Genomic DNA, 19,843 nt, shown 5'->3' on the forward strand with positions numbered 1-19,843 from the left:
AACCCGTAAACCGGTTAACAGATTAAACCTGGAGTTACCATGGTAGAGTACAATTTGACACTGGTTTAACGGGTTAAATAGAAGGATGGTGAAAGTAGCGCTAAGTTTTTAGACCAATGAAAACTTAACACTTCATTCCTAAAGCTGCTGACCGCCCGGGATTGTGACGACCGGTCTGGCCCAGTCGGCAGTGACCCTGCCTATGAAACCGATGGTCCTGGGTTCGAATTCCAGTAAGGGTATTTATTTGTGCGTTCTTCCGGCTATTTGCAACGGCTCCAGGGGGGCTAGGAAAGGTGACAACCGTTGAAAACATTCATAACCACGTGAATTTTCTTCACATCTGTCATTCCGATACATTGTTTCTTTCCGTTTGGCGTTCGTCGATGTAACATTGTCAACTTGGCTAGGCCCCAACATTAAAATTTACTAAAACCAGACCCATATGTTACCTACAACCAAAAAACCTGTGGCACCGATTCTTAAAACTGGTAATAAGTTTGTTTTGTACTCCAAACCGATAACCAATAATAAATGTAACGTGTTAAATGAAAAACAACCCTATGGGTTTGTGATAAGGGTTATATGGAATGAACAGATGACGTGATCGAGTCTCATGAGTTCTTAGGGTTGTCCTAACGAGTTCGTTAGTGGAAATTATTAGATGATGTAATGTATAAGGTAGACGTGCAAGTGCTCGAGTTTATCCCAGGGAGGGATCTCCAAAATATTTGAAGTGTGCAATAGGGAAGCCATTGCGTATATGAACTTTCATAAGTGCGAAAAACGAAACTACTTTTGAGCTCGTTAGCGGTCGGATGAACATACCAAAGCGTAAGATAAATAAAAACTAAACTCCCCCCCCCCCCCCCCCATACCAGCCGACCACCATATAGCTAGTTTCATCGAAATCGTTAGAGCCATTTCCGAGATCTCTGAAATATATATATTTACCGGTAAAACCTAGATTTTGCCGTACTTCGGACTTTTACAGTAACATATATAAATAAACGAGAATTGCTCGTTTAAAGGGGTTCAGTCTCGGTACAAAAAGTAGTGAGGTTGACTGAAGTACCACGACAAATACGAACGTTTCCGAGAAAATACGATGGAAAACAATTATGCACTACATCTGTATTCGTAATTGAGCATGGTGTGTTGGCAGCCCTACGGCCGGGCGGCCTCCATTCTTCTTTTGGAGCGACCACTTTCGCTTTTTGCCCGATCGCGTCGCGGCAAGCCGCACACTCGGCCATTTTTAAAATTCCCGAATGGGACAGTGTAGAGTCTACACTGTAGACGCAAACCAAACTGAAGACCGGGGTCATATCACTGTCTCTCTCGTTCTACCTATGACCGCGCGAGTGTAAATGAGAAGTTTTACGACCCCACAGTCAGTTTGGTTTGCCTCTACTTATAATCAGAATAGGTGTTCCTGCTTATGCATCTCACGTCGAGTGATGATCTTCCGGAACATGGTTTTCTAAGGAATACTGGTGGCTGGCGTGATCACCGATCAGCCTTCATAGAAAATTACATGTCGGATGTCTCGGCCCGGGCACGACCCGGTCTAGCGTGAGTCATCCTTAAGACAGTTTCTTCAAGTCTCTTTTAATTGAACTTAATTTAAAAAAAAATTTTGGTGAAATACCGTATTTTTATTAGTTAAATGTTACATATCTAAATAAATTACTACCAAAAAAATGTCTGTTGTTAAGGCCGCCGGAGGACGCTGGATGCGGGTCGCTTCCAACCGGTACGAATGGAGGTCCAAGGGGGAGGCCTATGTTCAGCAGTGGATGTCTTATGGCTGAGATGATGATGATGATGAAAAAAATGTCTAAAAACGTGATACTTGCCGGCTACTCCATATAAGATTGAATTGTTAATATTATACTAATGACAATAGTCGTTTCACAAAACACCTGAAACCGGTATATGCCGGCAACGCGTTAATATAACACATTACATGTAACGTTATGTAACGTATGCTAATGTACCATCGATATTAGTGTTACACTTGTACCACTGTACACTGTCTCGTTTCTGTGTCACTGGTATTATGAGTCTTTCACGATAAGATACGCCATTAATGATGACTCTCGTTGGACCGGGCCGTGTCCGGGCCGGAGCCTCCAAAAGTTAGATTTTTACTCTCGAAACTTTGCGATGCCTGCAGGAAAGATGAGAACAGAAACTTGTTGCAGTAATCTTAAGTCTTCAACTCCAAATCCCACATAATCCCTCCATCGCCACTGCCTAAGGTTCCACCAGAAGTACCCGGACCCTAGTACATTACCGACCCGATCAGACTGGTCGATAAACACAACCTCCTTGTTCCCAAGTCGGCTAAACAAAGGCTATAGCGGATACCGATTCGGTCCGCTGGCCAAGTAACAAAGACTTTACTGCTAGTCTAAGAAGTCTATGCACACTTGTACCTACAGTCGCCATCAGATATATCGGAGCGGCCAAGATGCTCACAAATATCTGAACAAGCCCCTGTTGCAGTAGTAGTAATCACTTTATGTACACAACACAGGTTTACAAAAACAAATTACAGTAATGGGAGTACAAAGGCGAAGTTATCCCTGTAAGAGATCTCTTCCAGCTAACCTTCAGTTAATGTCAGGGCGTTAGAATGCCTGTTCAGATATATTTGAGCATCTCGGCCCATGGGCGTCGCCAGGGGTTCCCCCCTTGTTCCCCCCGGAGCATCTGACCCACGAGAATAAAATTTGTAACTCATCAGCCTCAGCCATCCGGGCATAGCAGCCTAGCCTAAAGCAGAAATTAAATAGGAGACTACGTACCTACGAGGTAACATAATTATACACTAGCATAATTATTTTCCATCGTATTTTCACTGAAACGTACGAACGTATGTTGCTATTTCAGTCAGTATCGGTACAAAAAGTACTGAAGTAGCGTCACAAATACAAACGTTTCCGAGAAAATGCGATGGAAAACAATTATGCAGGGTTGACGTCTCCCTCTTTTCCCTTATTAACTAACACAGTATATTAAGTATACAATATAAGTACGAACTGGTAAAGCAACATAAGACAGCGCATACCATGGCGCTGTGTGGTCAACTGTTGAAAGTGGGGCGGTCGCAAGGCCGTCTGCGCAAACGCAGATGTTCACAATACTTCCATTGGACATCCTATGCGTGTGCGTTCAAGAATTTCCGTGTAAGAATAGGTAATGTATTTATCTAATATAGCTTTTATAAAAATGTTTAATGACTTGTGATTTACGCTACTTTGAAAAGTAATTTAGTTCACTTTACATTTTAAAGCTGTTTTAATATCATAATATCCTTTAAAAGTACAAAAAATATCACGGAAAAAAATAAAAAAATAAAAAATAAAATTGTCTGATTTCAACGAGAGTAGGAGCATTCAATTGCTAGTTGTTTATGGAGTTAGAAAAACATATTTTGTATCACGTAAAAAATTACACCCTGTATAGCAGTGGCGGCGCCGCGGCCGCCACTGAGCGGAAATTGCCAAGCAATTGCAATTGCGGAGCGCCAAATTGCGGGGATCTTTCTCTTTTACTCCAATGAAGGCGTAGTTAGAGTGACAGAGAAAAATCCCCGCAAATTGCGAACTTCGATTTTTGCGGTTATAGCCCTGATATATAGTGCACCTAATAAAATAAACGGATAAAAATCGCGAACACCGGCCCGGTCGTTTACAGCAAACAGACCCTTTGTAAACGCGAGTGACACCACAATGCGCTGGAAAAATGTCGCAAAATGGACGACGGCGGTACCAGGGGTACTCACAACCATAGAGAAATATAGTAAGAATAGAGTGCTCACTCCATACAGTATTTTTGATACCAAAACGACTATTTTCGTGAGTCGCGACACTAGAGAATTCTAGTATCAAGTAGCGGTACTGGGGGCCGATTTTTAGGGTTCCATACCCAAAGGGTAAAACGGGACTCTATTACTAAGACTTCGCTGTCCGTCCGTCCGTCCGTCCGTCCGTCCGTCTGTCACCAGGCTGTATCTCACGAACCGTGATAGCTAGACAGTTGAAATTTTCACAGATGATGTATTTCTGTTGCCGCTATAACAACAAATACTAAAAACAGAATAAAATAAAGATTTAAATGGGGCTCCCATACAACAAACGTGATTTTTGATCAAAGTTAAGCAACGTTGGGAGGGGTCAGTACTTGGATGGGTGACCGTTTTTTTATTTTGCTTTTTTTTTGTTTTTTTTTGCATTATGGTACGGAACCCTTCGTGCGCGAGTCCGACTCGCACTTGCCCGGTTTTTTTCTCTATGTCACAACTAGGCCACTGAATAAATACCTACTAGGCTGCCTTTCCACTGAGACGTGCGGGATTCGACCAATAGCATTGGTTGTGTTGTAATTCAGCGAAGTGAGATAACAATGTGGAGGTTGCGGAATATTCTCAAAATTTCCGCAATATCTGGAGAGTTTCATGAGAAAATTCTCATGCAAGTTTCCACTTAGAAAGTTCCCGTTCAGATTAGAGATTATTACTTTATGTTCTTAACTGTTACTCATCATCATCATCTCAGCCATAAGACGTCCACTGCTGAACATAGGCCTCCCCCTTGGATCTCCACTCACTCATTAGCGCTCACTTATGTCACTCATTGGCGTCTATTTCACCATCATCATCATCATTCTAGCCTTCACTCGCCCACTGCTGAGCATAGGCCTCTCTTCGGCCTCTCCGTCTATTTCACATGTCATGGAAATTGGTTTGTATTTGTATACTTAACTTTAAGTGGCTAAGTAAAAATGTAACATATATAGGTACTCATTATCAAAAACAGGAGTCGGACCGTTGATGTATCCTTGTATTCTATCCATTCTACTGCATGCCATTTGTATAGCTCACGTACACTTCAATAATAAACCCACATCGAGTTACACTAGTACCACATTTTCAAATATGTTCGATGTAACAGACGTGTACAAACTTATATTTGCGGCCACATTACCGCCTATCCTGCGACTATTGTACTATTTTTGTACGTGCATAGTCAATTCAGAATTTTCCAAGTGCAAGGTAAGTTGGTAATGCTATAAATGTCATTGGATAATGGTCCCTAACGAGGTGGAAATACGAATGTTGGCCGACAGGATGGTTTGCATGCTAGGGTTGCCACTAATACGTGTTATTTGTTTTTGTATCGGTGAAAACTGCATTATTCGCAGCTCTGTAATTTTTTTGGGGTGCATCATTAAATATGAATAACAAAATTAGATGGAACAAAAGATTTGAAAATCGTGTGGGTTTAAATGTTTTACCCTCTATTACTCCGAAAGTATTCTGTTTAAAATTTTGCTTATGAAATTCCTAGGACAGGCATATTGAAGGTAGAAACATGGTATATGAAGGCTAACGACGTACAAATGAAATTAAATAAAACTTAGCTATGTTTTTGTTGATTTTCTTCTCCCGGATAAATGTGAATACACTGATTTATGTTGGATAAATCAGTGTATTCACATTTATCCTCACCGGGCACAGAATTCCTATATTTGTCCCCGTGCGAATAGGTGCAAATGGGAATAGGTACGCCTCTTTAACCTATACCGGGTGTGGCCTGTAACACGAGCAAATAATTAAAACATAGATTGTACACCTCAAACGGTGACACTTTTGTTCAACAACTTTTAAAAATGAAGTATTTAGACTCCCTATTTTTCATACAAAATAAATATTATCTTCAATGGACGCCATCGCCACGCCATATCATTGTGATTGACGTTGCTTGTCACGCCTTAAACATAACAAAATTCGCAATACATTGCGTCTTAGAATAAACTTTAAACTGTATAAAAAATCAAAACACAAGTTATTTTTAACAGTCGCTGAAAAAAAAGTCGTTGGTCAGTATGAGGAGTACAGCCTACAGTGTAATTTTTTGTTCATATTACAGGCTACACCCGGTATATAAGAGTCGGCCCTTGCAAATATAATCTAATTTAGTTTCCTTGTGATGTTCATCATGGGATTTGCCTTTGTAAAAACGTGTAACAATACAATTTCAAAATTACAATTTTGCATTATTAAAACTGTATTCGTCTGTGTCTACGTTTTGACTTTACTTCATAATATCAACCAAAATATTTATAATAAGTTAAAAATAGCAGTGCCAACCCTAAGCGTTGAGTACGCGATATCGACTATCGAAGCAGTTTCAATAAAACTGGCTCTTACAATGTACATTATACACTGATTGACGGTCAGATACACACTAGGTACTAGCAAAATGCGATATTTTTCTATATAAAGTAACCAGCGACAGAGTATATAGGGACCGTGCGCGTTGGAGGGTCTGCCATCTTGTGGCCTGAATCGGAAACATATGTGCACAATATATATGTATGTACATTGCCAAAGCAAGTGCTACCATCTACCGTTCTCGTCGGTGCGTTTCCTTGTGCATAGTAGGTTCTGCCATCTTGTGGGCTACTTCGGAAGCAATAAACGACACATTTACGCCTCTCCATCTCTCACTGCTGCCTGCGAGTCCATCATGCCATCATGAGTCCATCGCGACACAATCCAAGCTAGTTAGTAATCATTAATTTTACTTTTAAACCGTCACAACCCTAGCGACAAGCAATGCATTATCTACCATCAGGGACTCAATAGCACTGGTTCTGACAATGTTGTACATACTGAGATACCCCGAATAACGAATATTATAACAAGATGACATAACACTCTATCACCCTTTTCCTAACAACCTACGTGGCACCAGTAAATGGGATGGTATATATAGACAAATACTGTAAAATAAGTATTTACGAGTATCCTCAGGATTTAAACACTGGCAACATTTAACCATAAACAAAAGCCATAAGGCTGTTGTTTGATGTTTCATTGATTTTTAGGGTTCCGTACCTCAAAAGGAAAAAACGGAACCCTTATAGAATCACTCGTGCGTCTGTCTGTCCGTCCGTCTGTCACAGCCAATTTGCTCCGAAACTACTGGACCAATTTAGTTGAAATTTGGTAGACATATGTAAGTCCGTTACCCAAACACGGATATGTAACGTCAACAAATGAATTTTAAACATAGGGGCTACTTTTGGGGGGTAAACCATAAAATTAAAAATCAAAGTTTTGCAAACTATGTCGTGTTACATATCAAACGAAAGAGCTCATTGTGAGAATCTCAAATATATTTTTTTTTATAAATATATGATAAAAATTCTTGAAGTTATTCAAGAAAATAGACAAAAAATGACCATTCCCCCCCCCCTCTATCTCCGAAACTACTAAGTCTAAAACTCTGAAAAAAATACACAAAATAGTCCTTTTCCTAAAGATGACAGGAAAACCTATTAGAAATCTAGAGTCAAGCGTGAGTCGGATTTAAGAACAAAAATGCGGTTTAGGTTATTTAGGGACACAGCTGCAATGGTTTAAGTGAAACGTGATGTATTAGAGTTCTAGACAGCTATTGCGAAGGCCCTAGGCCGAAATCCGCATAAGGCCGAAGACCCGAAGCGTCCCGAAGAGACGTGCCTTTAGCTTCAAGCGTGAGTCGGACTTAAGATAAAAAATGCGACTAAGCTGTATCTGGCACACATCCGCAATGTTACTTGTAGTACTGATTCATTAGGTTACTAGGTATGGTCACGTGTTTTAAAAAGCACTATACATGGTGGCCAAAAAATAAACTAAGTGTATTTCCGTTGCCGACGTGCAACCCCGAAATCGCAAAGAAAAATTTGGCTGTTTCATACGTTTTGACTGGTCCGTTTTCTATGGGAGGATACATTTCTTTTCGCGATTTCGGGTCCCATAGTAAATGTTGCTCAGTAGGTAGGTATAATCCCAATACCCCCCTGGTTACGGGAATGTACTTATTTTTTGGCCACCTGTAGGTATTATCGCTCTTCGGCCTTCGCTTTTAAAACACTTGCGGAAGTTGTAGGAAGCGCGACCCATTGGACGCTCCGAGTTTCAGCCCTACGCGGAGCTCGGTCTTCAGTCTTCGCATTTAGACACTTGTACTATTGTTCGGCATTTAATTTCCTATCTAGAAGCTACTTTGCATATTTGCAGAGATATAAGCCACCACGCCAGAAAACTTCATGTTACATGTGTTGAAAACTTGATTGACTCATTCACTCACGTCACGTTACACGTACAAAAAAATTTTTGAAAATTGTGTGGTGTACGGAACCCTTGAAACGCGAGTCCGACTCGCACTTGACCAGTTTTTTTTGTTTATCAAAGTCTACCGACCGTGTATTTATGTACTCGTAGTTATAGATGGCCCAGCAAATCTTGTCAGTAGAAAAAGGCGCGAAATTCAGATTTTCTATGAGACTATATCCCTTCGCGCCTACATTTTTCACCTTTTTCTACTGACAAGATTTTGACCAGCTATATAAAAACTCGTATCTATAAATTCCTGCTTTTGAAAAAACAAAACCTGAAAATGTTATTTTTGCGAATTATCGATAAAAAATGGAACTGTCATAAACAATTGACTCGTCAAACTTATTTTTTTATTTCTTGACCACGACTTCTCACAGTCGGTGCAATAGAGACGTCAATAACGTTTTTGTTGATGCTGCCAGGGAATGTTTTTTATACAACATGATTTCTGTTTATTTATGACTTCAAAAATAGAAGGGGTTATCAATTCGACGAATTTTTATGCATGTGTTTGTTACTCCAGAACTCCGTCGTATGTAAAGGTCATAAGTATTTTTTTTTAAGTTTTATACTTATACTCATGGATGAAAAGACGAACGCAAAAAAGTTTTAATTACTGGATTACATCACCTAAAGTAATTTCAAAATTAGTGATTACTTTAACTTTTGCGTTCCTCTTTTGTCTTTTCAAGTAAGTATGTACTTTCAAGTTGGTCTCATTTTCGTTAAGTCCAGCTCTGATGACAGAATGGGTAAAGGCGCCCACTGATTAACAGTGCGCCGGACGGTATAGGCCTGTCAGTTGTTGGGAACTGTCGAAATTTTGTTCTAACTGACAGGCCGATACCGTCCAGCGGACTGTTAATCAATGGGCCCCTTTAAACTGTCTAGATATCACGGTTCATGAGATACGGAACCCTTAAAATGAAAAAAGTCAACCATTTTAAATTGATCAGTTAATAGCTGCAAGATCTAATTACCTACGCAAGTGCGGTAAATACACTTTACCTTTTTTTTCGGTTTCCTATGTCTCAATAATTTGACCTTAATTATCCATCGAGCATACTTGGTAGGTAATAAAAGTGCTTGCTTCTTACTTGCACTAAAAACTCTACTTAATGATTAGAGCTTTTAGCCTAACGAATGGTAAGTATTTCGTACTCGCTATACACCTACCTTAATAAAATACTCAACAAGTAAAATACTTTTTCTACTTCAGCACTCTTATTTTGACGATTAAGTGACTGCCAATGAGATCGGAATCAACTTCATAAAAAGTACGGCACGGTCTACAAACCAATACCTATTACTTTGATTTTATTACGACAGCAAATAAGTACGTACCTAAGCGAAATATACTCACTCGACTCGAGGTATGAATAAATACTTACCCAGACTAGTATTGAACTAAAAGCAGTAAATACTTAATGGCGGAGTATTTTGCTTCGATTGACCGTAATACGAGTTAATTAGAGGAAGTAAATAGTTAGTGCTTAAAAAGAAACAAACCTGAATTACTATAAATGGCTAACGTTTACAGATGTGCATATATACGTATATATACAAGCGCATTTATAAATGGTAGGTACCCACTTAAGTCGTGCAACCGAAAAAGTTATAGGATCCAATTTATTTGGTCAAGCCAATTTTAAGTAGTTTAATGTATCATTATGCCCAAAACCTCTGCCATATTTTTTAAATAAAAAGGACGACTTGGCCATCGCAGATTTCAGGCATGATTTAAATTTGAGATACGAACAAATCTGACTAAAAATGTATTCGCGTAGTCCGGAAATTGCTCGCCATTATATAGTAATATTTTAATTGAATACTTACATGGCAACACAGATTGTCTATGCTAAATCAAAATGGCGGCAAATCGTTTTGGCGGGAGCCGGCGGCAACGTCACATTGTCGGCTTGCAACTGCAACAAAAAGTAAATAAAACTTAAATATATAAAAGAATACCTAGTTTCTTAAAAAAAAGGTCGGTCCACGCTAAGTTTTCATAACTTTTCTGAGCTTTTCTGTAATAAGAATGTAGGCATTCTTATTACTGCATTAAAATATGAGGGGATCATTTATTTCTTGTTGTGATTCGGACCAGTTTGCCAGGATGTAACAGATCCTCGATTAAGATTCGTGTGTTATCACCCATAAAATACGTAATTAAGTACAGGCAAGATTATTGATTTCTGTACAGTCAGCAGCAGAAGTTGCTAAGCGGGCGAGGTTTTCAGAATTACTTTGACGCGCTCTTATTCTCTTTACAATAAAGTCGCGTCAAGATCATTTTGAACACCTCGCCCGCTCACCAACTATTGATGCTAACTGTACTATAGTATTTTTCACATAGCTTGGGTACGGTGATGATATGAGAGAGCTTCGTCTATAATTATAATATTTCGTTGCTGTTTTAATGACTTTGCAAACTGTTTTGTAAAGTGGGTTTCATTGTTCTATTAAAGATCTTGTTAATTTTACTGTCAATCAGCCTAATTTCCCTCGTGACAAAAACCGTCAGTCAGTAGCTCACGATGACACCAACTGTCAACGCATCTCCATACAATGACAAGCAATGGCACATTGTTCTGTTGTCGGTGAAAAACAATGTTAACGGGAGCTGTGATACAAATATAGGGTGACTGTAGCATCTGGACATTTTAATTGTAATTGCTTAGGTATATTCAATGAGTTATAATAACTACAGAAGTCTTCGGAAACTCAAAATTGACCCCACGTGTATTGTACCTCGACCGACACTCCTTGCACTCAACTGTACAGTCGCCATCAGATATATCGGAGCGGCCAAGGTGTTCACAATATCTGAACATGCACTCTAACGCCTTGACAATAGGGGCGTGCTCAGATATTTGTGAGCACCTTGGCCGCTCCGATATATATGATGGCGACTGTACAGCGCGCATGTTGACAATGTCAAGTATTGTAATGCCGCGCAAGATGTTTGACATAGAATTTTATTTTAGCCAATGAAATCTTTTGTTTACCAATCATAACTTTTGTTTGTGAATTGGGTAATTTCAAAGTTGCAAGCGGGGTATATTTATGGACTAGGTATAGTGTAGAAGTAAAAGTAACCTCTACCTTCCATAGGACTAGGGATAACTTTCAGTTATATGTGACAGATAAGTGTCAGTCATATAGACCGTTTTCGAACTCAAAAATGTAGAGTTGCCTATATTTATTCCATCGGTAAGTAAGAGAAGAGTCGTGAAGATGATGATGAAGATGTATTGAACCCCATACATTCCACGACTCTTCTTTTTCCGCACAGACGAAGCGACAGTGCAATGCTCGTACAAATTGTATGTGCACAAGGGGGCCTAGCCAAGATGCCTATCGTTTGCGCCGAACGAAACGCTAATATCTCTCTCTCGCATTATATGTAATAGCGATAGAGATACATTACTGTTTCGTTGCTGCGGCGCAAACGATTGGCATCTTGGCTCTGGAATTAAAGATGGCGCCGGCGGCTGTAATCCCGCGCAGCAGATTACTGTCAAACACGGACCTCACGCACTGTCATTACGGTCGACCATTACAGCTGTCATTGCGATTGCTTAGCGCGTTGGCCGAATGACCACAGTTTGAACACACAGATCAACATATTGATCGTACGAGTACGGAGGGTCTACCGCAAAAGACGAAAATCGAAATTTATCCTCTGCCTCTCTATCAGTATTGCATATTCAAACGATAGAGAGGCACATAACGAAATTTCCTTTTTCTTGTTTCCCGATATGCCCTCTAGAGCGGCCTCGTGTGCCTTATAGGACCGATACAGACGGAATGCAATCCGACTGCAATGTGTATGGGAACTGCACGCCAACTGCACCATACAAGTTGCGGTGGGACTGCAGTCCGCCTGTATTAATGGTTCTCGAGACCACATTTTGCTGGTCCACTGGACTACTATAAGCTCACATGCGCCCGCGCAGGAAATGATAACATTCACCCGGTAACAGAACATTAAGGGTGGTTACAGCAAATTATCACTACGCCTGCATTGCGTGCTGTGTGAGTGTTTTGACGCCAATTTCGGTGTTAAGGAAAAAGTTTCGTATTAACTGATTATTGTAACACTGAAAAGCGTGTAATTTCATATAAGTACTTACTAGGATTTCCGGTTGAACACTTCGAAATGGCGAAGTCGTCTCGAGAATATTGTTTTTTGTTTTTGCTCCTAGACATATTGATAACTTATTATGCAGTGAACTAACGTGGGAGTCTGCAAATTATAAAACTGAAGCATATAGCATATGCATGCAGCTAATCATCGGCTTATAAAGAATTAGTATTGAAACGTGTAAGATGCTTCGGTCAACACCCAGCAATCCGTCGTGGCTATTAAATTTGTAAAGTACAGCTATCACTTTACTAAAAACAACTACGAGCGAGTAGTAAATATCGAGCAAAGTCATGCTCTACAACAGCGGTCGGCAACCCGCGGCTCGCGGGCCGCATGCGGTCCGCGAACCTCTCACTTGCGGCCCGCGAGCCTCCCTGGCTACTTTGTATGTAATATTGACAAATGACAATGTCTGATTATGTCATAAATATTAACAAAGTGCGGCCCGCGTCCACTTCGTTAACTGCTATGTGGCCCTTGGCTGCTAAAAGGTTGCCGACCGCTGCCCTACAACACACTTTTACATTGGCGAAATCATCATACATTAGATGGGAGCCACTTTTTTAAAAGAAGAAGAATTAAAGGTATATATAGCAGCTGTTTGTAGGTAGGCATCTACAGTGTCTCTCTAAATCGCTCAAGCTCGGTAAGGTGCGATAATGTGTACGGCCGGCGGGGAGCGTCAAACTTTGCTTTTCGCTGAGGTGTCGCGTGGACGGACGTTGCTGTTTACTCGCCGATATTATCTCTTTTACGAATCGGCACTTAAACTGATACGAACGAAACGAACTAAAAGAATAGCTGGAGATATACGTACAGACGTGTCCGTCAGATTTGATCTGTACAACTCGGAGTAATTAACAATGGAGCCGCCATTAACAGGCGTTCCCCTCTGTCGAAAATAGGCGGCCAATGGTCAACCACATGTCAACCATATGTATGGACTGACGTTTGTCTGACATGACGTACCTATACATTTGATGTGCCCCTCCCCCGCAAAAAACGGCAGACTATTTTGTACCGAAAATTTTAGACACTGTACAACGGTTATTGTATATATAGGTACTGTTGTGTAAACAGCTAAACTGTGTAATGAACTGTCACCCGCGGTATTTCCGGACCGATATGACCTTCAAACCTTCAAGAAAAGAGAGTACTGTACTACCATATTAACACATTCACTACCAACATTTTCGTAGCGCTGCGCTCGTAGCGGAGTCCAGCGTTTTCCCGCGTTGTAGAGAAAAGCGACTACAAACAGAGAACCCTGAGGTATGCAGTATACACTCATTTGCAATCCCTCTGGTGTTGTTGGCGCCCATGTGCGACGGTAAATGCTTACCATCAGACAGTCGTCTGCTCGTTTACCTCTATTTTTATTTGCTATGGGACCAAGCCAGTGTCATTTCAGATTATCTGAATTATTACGTAAGAGACTATACAATTACACTATCACGTATACGTCATGAGACCCAACCCTCTCGATTTTCGATTTTTTTATTTTAGATATTCAGGTACCTAAAAGTAGAAATCCACCTTTTGAAAATAAGATTTTACACACATATTAATTGAGCAAAAACCTGCGAGCAAGCGTTATGTCATTCCTTTGAACATCGGAGGTCGTGCCAAGGCCTGTGCACCCAACCAAGAGCTAATTGCTGAAATAATTAATAACAATGCATTTATTCAACAAAGGCGTTATTTATATACAGGTATAATTATTATTTTAGCCTATAATTGCAGATACCAGGACATAAATATTTTTTTTACATTCTTAAGACGAAAGGGGAGAAGGGGACAACACCAAGTAAGTAACCGCTTTTCTATATAAACGTAGTTCCGTTTTCCCCTCTGCATATTTTCAATATAAAATTGGTATAGAATTCGTTTTTCGCTCCTAATTTTTTTGATAGTCGAAAGATAGAAAAACTCAAACGAAGGGTTAGGTTAGGTAAGTATAGTTATGTCTAATATAAAATGAATTGTTTACAAATATTTTCCATTAATGTCATTTGTACACGGTTTATCCAGGGAGGAACGTTTGTACGGAGAAGTAGTCAGAATTGTTTTAGTTCAATAATACACTTTATAGTTATAAGAGTAACTGTTTATTAAAAACTTCTGTGTAACACAGGACCACAGATAGCATAGTGTACTTAACCACAGATACACAACACCTCCCCTACCAGTCTAGCAGCTGCCTAGGTCTTACCTCACGACCGCTTCTAGTCTGGTAATAATTTGGTACAGGTTCATTATCTCTTACATTATTATCATTAAAGTTATTTAACAAATCACTATTCATTTTATTGTTACCATTTTTTCCTACATCCTTAGTATTAGTTTTATCATCTATATGAACATCATCATCATCATCAATAAAAGGTGACCCATCGCTGAAGTTTCTGCTTAGAGATGTAACATTGGTGAAAGACTTTTTAAGATGATGAGTACTGCGTCTAAAAGGTCTGGATGAACTGTCTTTAGTGATCCAATATGATCTTGGTTCTTTACACTTACCCAGTATAATTCCTTTTTTCCAGTAGTCATCATTTTTTGTTTTGTACACAATATGGTCTCCCTTTTGAAATACAGTTTCATTTTTCTTAACATGTCTGTCATGAATACTTTTAGTAATTGATTGCCTTAACTTTAACAACTTATAAATTTCTTTAACAACCTTTGGTTCCAATGCTTGTCCATTAGTGGGAACATTGGTTCTGATACATCTACTGTTTAGTATTTGTGACGGAGAGTATTTCAGTCCAGACAACGGAGTGTTATTATAACTCATAATAAAGTTTCGGTAGTCTGCTCTATCCTCTGAAGCTTTTTTTAGTAAGTTTTTTGCAATATTAACAGCTTTTTCTGCCATTCCATTGCTTCTAGGATAATGCGGACTACTGGTTATTATTGTAATATCTTTAGACTTATAATAGCTAATACATTCCTGAGATTTAAATGGATTGTTATCCGCAATGATTTCTACTGGATATCCAAATCTTGTAAACACTTCTTGCATGGCATCAATTACAGATTTCGAGGTTTTATTAGTAAGAGGCCTAACTTCTAGCCAATGAGAAAAATAATCAACAATGACTAAGTATGATTTACCTGCAAACTCTAAAATGTCTGTGCCTACTTTGTAATATCTATATTTTGGAATTTTATGAGGTAATAATGGCTCATGTGAATTAGATGAACTGAACTTTTCACAAGTTCGGCACTTCTCAATAAACTCTTTGATATCCAATGCTTGTTTTGGCCAGTAGAAAAGTTGCCTGGCTTTCTGAATAGACTTGCTAATACCACTGTGACCTTCATGTACACATTTAAGTACATACTGTATTAAACTCTCTGGTACAATAATTTTATTATCAAGAAAGATGAGGCCCGATTCAACATAAATTTTATCTCTGAGTTTAAAATATGGAAGGCATTTTTTTGACAGTTTTTTCTCATCTGGCCATCCGTCATAGTAGTATTTATATATTTCTTTAAGAGTTAAGTCGCGACTTGTTTCCAGTTTAAATTGAGCCTTTCTTTCCTCACTCATAGGTAAATGAACAGATACAGAATGTACCATTTCTAACATCTGAGGATCATTATCTGTTATTTTTAAACTGTTTCTTGACAACATATCAGCAAAATGTATTTCTTTGCCTGGCACATATTTCAGTTCTAAACTATAGTTTAAGAGCTTCAGACAAAGTCTTCTTAAACGTGGTGATCCTACTTTACTAATTGGTTTAGACATTATTGCAAGTAGAGGCTTATGGTCAGTTTGAACTACAACATGTGATCCATAAATATATTTATGGAACTTTTGAGTTGTGAAATATATTGACAATAATTCTTTTTCAGTCTGGCTGTAATTCAACTCGCAATCATTCATAGTTCTTGAAACACATGCTACAAGGTTTAACACATTATTTGGTCCTTGTTGAAACAAACAGCCACCGACTCCATTTTGAGAAGCGTCACATTGCAAAATTATCTGTTTTTGTGGGTTGAATGGACACAAAGCAGGAGCTTGAGATATTTTATTTTTTAGTTCTTTAAAAACTCTGGCATGCAATGGTAACCACTGAAATTCAATGTCTTTTCTAAGTAATTTACATAATGGTGCCATTAACTCAGCCATTTCAGGAACATAGCGTCTAACATAGTTGAAAGAACCAATTATTTGTTGTAATTGATCTTTATTTGTTGGTTCTTTTAATTTAATTAGTGACTCAACTCTTGCTTTGTCTACACTCATACCCGTTCCATTAAATATTTGGCCTACATACTTGACCTCAGATTGTTTATATTGTAGTTTATCTTTATTGAAGACTGCTCTAATTTCCCTGGCCTTGGCCAAAACTTTACTCACAGCTTCATTATGAATTTCCTCTGTCTCGCCCATTATTAAAATATCATCAAACCAAGTTATAACATTTGGTATATCTCCAAAGTAGCCTTCAATTTGGTCCTGGAAAAGATCAGGTGAATTAGATAAGCCATATGGAAGTACTAAGTACCTAAAAACTCCAAAGGGTGTTGAAAAACAACATTTCCATGATGACTCATCTGTCAAAGGTATACAATGGAATGCTTCTGACAAATCAAATACACTGAACACTTTTTTGCCTTGCAACTTAGCAGCTATTTCTTCAACTGTCAGTAGAGTTTTTGGCTTCCTAACAATACTTTTATTGAGGTCTGAAGGATCTAAGCACAATCTTATTTTCTTATTTGGTTTCTCTACTATAACAAGTCTATTAATACAAGCAAGACTATCAATATCATCTACTTTAGCTATAGCACCCCTTTCCATTAATCTGTTCAATTCTATTTTTAAAGGTTCATACAATGTATAAGGAATTCTTGGTGCTGGATGACAGATCTGTTCATGGTCAACGGTAGGTATTGCACATTTTTTTGGAAACTTACCATGACCTTGGAAAACATCTATATTTTCTTTTATAAAGTCCTCTTTTAGAGTCCCATCTTCAGCTTCATCAACACTGTAAATTCGCTTTACTAGTTTTAAAGCTTCACAACCTGGCAGTCCTAATATCATTGACTTGCAATCTAAAACTCTGAAGTCTTCATAACACTCTCGTTCCCTGTATTTGCAATGGAGACGGATCTTTCCAATGGCTTTGACTTTTGTACCATCAAACGCTTCTAAGGTACTTGTTGGTCTGAGCGCCTCACTAGATTTAAGTTCTTTGAAGATTTTTGTTGGCATGATACTTACTTCTGCGCCAGTATCAATTTTACAATATGTGCTCTTTCCATTGATGTTAATAAAGTCCATCCATTTATTTTTCCCTTTACTAGTAAGTGCACCACAAAATAAAGTGTCATCACCATCAGACTCCTCTGAATCTTCTTGAGTTGAATTAATTTTCTTGACTTTACAGCTGACTGCAAGGTGATTCAATTTTCCACATCTGGTGCATTTTTTCCCAAAGGCAGGACATTCTCGCAGCCCATGTTGAGTTTGACATCTCCTACATTGAAATAAGTATTTCTTCTGTACTTGATTTCTTTCTTTTGATTTCTTGACTACATCAATTTCTATTGTCGGGTTCATCTCCTGCACCTGTTGTTTGCTCATTTCTGAAGTGCGACAGTAGTTGGCTGCCTTTTCAAGTGTAAGGTTATCTAGTTTCAGCAAAGATTCTTGTACTGTTTTGTCTAATACTCCTTGCACTATTTTGTCCCTCAACAATTGATCCTCTATTGAATCTTTGTTTTGTTTATAGTTGCATGTTAAAATTAACTGTTTACATTCCGTAAAGAAATTGTCGAAACTTTCTCCTTCTAGTTGTTTCCTATTGTTAAACTTGAAACGTTCGAACACTTCATTTACACGCGGGCTGACATATTTTGTAATTGCGTTCATTACCGAGTCGTAATTATCTTTTTCACTCTCGGAAAGTTGTAGCGACGTTATGACTATTCTGGCGGCTTCCATTCCTAACATATTTCTCAAGAGGGCCAATTTTATCTTGTCTGCGGCATTATCTTGCCCTGAACCGACCAAGTAGTCCTCAAAACAGAGACGCCATAGCCGCCATTCTGTTGCCGCATTTGCAGCTCGCAAATCAAAGTTTGGTGGCAGCTTGATGGAATGCTCCATCTTTAACAGCTTATAGAACTTTAGCACGTGGTTAACAATATATTTCTACTTTTTTACAGACTGCGCCATGTTTTAGTTCAATAATACACTTTATAGTTATAAGAGTAACTGTTTATTAAAAACTTCTGTGTAACACATGTAGATGCACGAGGGTGGATTTTAGTGTTTTAAGCTAAGAGGCTAGCCAAAGGTATGTAATTTAGATAAACAAATGAAAGATGGTATTGATTCAAGTACTTACTGTTTATTATCACAATATCAAATGCTTTACTATATTTTTAAGCAAAAGCTTTAATAAAATAATTTAACCATACAATTCGCAGACTAGTACTTTCTTCCTCGATCTCCTTTATTGTTCGTGGTTAAAACAAGACTGCGCTAAGGCCGCGTGGCCGCAATTCCCGCTACTTTACGCGTCATCACTGTCGGCCAATCAGAATGCCGCGCCACCACTTTAGCAGCTCCCTGATTGGTCGACGTGCCAACTGTCAGTCTTGGTTTAATCATCACACTTACTTATTTTACCAAATTAATCAGATTATTACTAATAAAGTACCAAATAGATGTAAATAATATGTTATTAATTATATGAAGCTAACAGTCGGCCATCCAAATTGATGCAACGACCTCGTAAATCTAAAATAATATATGAAACATGTTGAAGTTCACAATAAATTTTACTGACTAAATATAATCGATCAATTAATAAGTAACCGACTATATGAAATTAAATCACTGTAATAGATGACTATTAACAACAATACATCACAAGTTAATGAAATAAACAGTAGTTCATAGCACATCAAAGGTATTTTAGTTAATACATATTAGGTAGTTAAAGTTTTATACATTAAAGGCATTATTTGATGCCCTTGACTTATCTATCCGTGATCAAACATTATTTCATAGCCAATACAAGCAAACAAGAAAAACTATACTAATCTTATCCTAGCAGGCATTATTTCATGGCCTGTAAAGTACATACAAACAGGCGTTATTTCATGGCCTGGATTTATATATTAATAGGCATTATTTCATGGCCTAGATTTATATATTAATAGGCATTATTTCATGGCCTGTCATTATATATTAATAGGCATTATTTCATGGCCTGGATTTATATATTAATAGGCATTATTTCATGGCCTATGCTTACTGGAAAAGAAATATCATTAGCAACATAAAATAATGTAATAAATCTCGGACTCCATATTTATGATTAATATATATATGCAACAAGATCTGCGGAGAATCCTAAATCAGTTTTAGCATTCGTAAATTAATCATTCTCAGATTGGTCATCAACTTCATCATCTTCTCCGGACGAGATATCGTGAGGCCTCACATAATTCAACCAAGGTCTGATTTTATCAACGGCTAC

At 38.4% G+C, this 19,843-nt stretch overlaps 1 protein-coding gene across 1 annotated transcript in view; it reads right to left on the bottom strand.

The window, feature by feature from the left end:
• LOC134678390 (uncharacterized) overlaps positions 1 to 19,843 on the bottom strand; it is a 104,203-nt gene that overhangs the window by 37,150 nt on the left and 47,210 nt on the right. The window contains exon 3 of the mRNA XM_063536950.1: positions 10,016 to 10,104. The gene's annotated coding sequence lies outside the window, so the exon portion shown is untranslated. The remainder of the gene's footprint in view (positions 1 to 10,015; positions 10,105 to 19,843) is intronic.

The sequence above is a fragment of the Cydia fagiglandana genome, chromosome Z (genome assembly GCF_963556715.1).
Source record: "Cydia fagiglandana chromosome Z, ilCydFagi1.1, whole genome shotgun sequence".
In the NCBI taxonomy this organism is placed as follows: domain Eukaryota; kingdom Metazoa; phylum Arthropoda; class Insecta; order Lepidoptera; family Tortricidae; genus Cydia; species Cydia fagiglandana.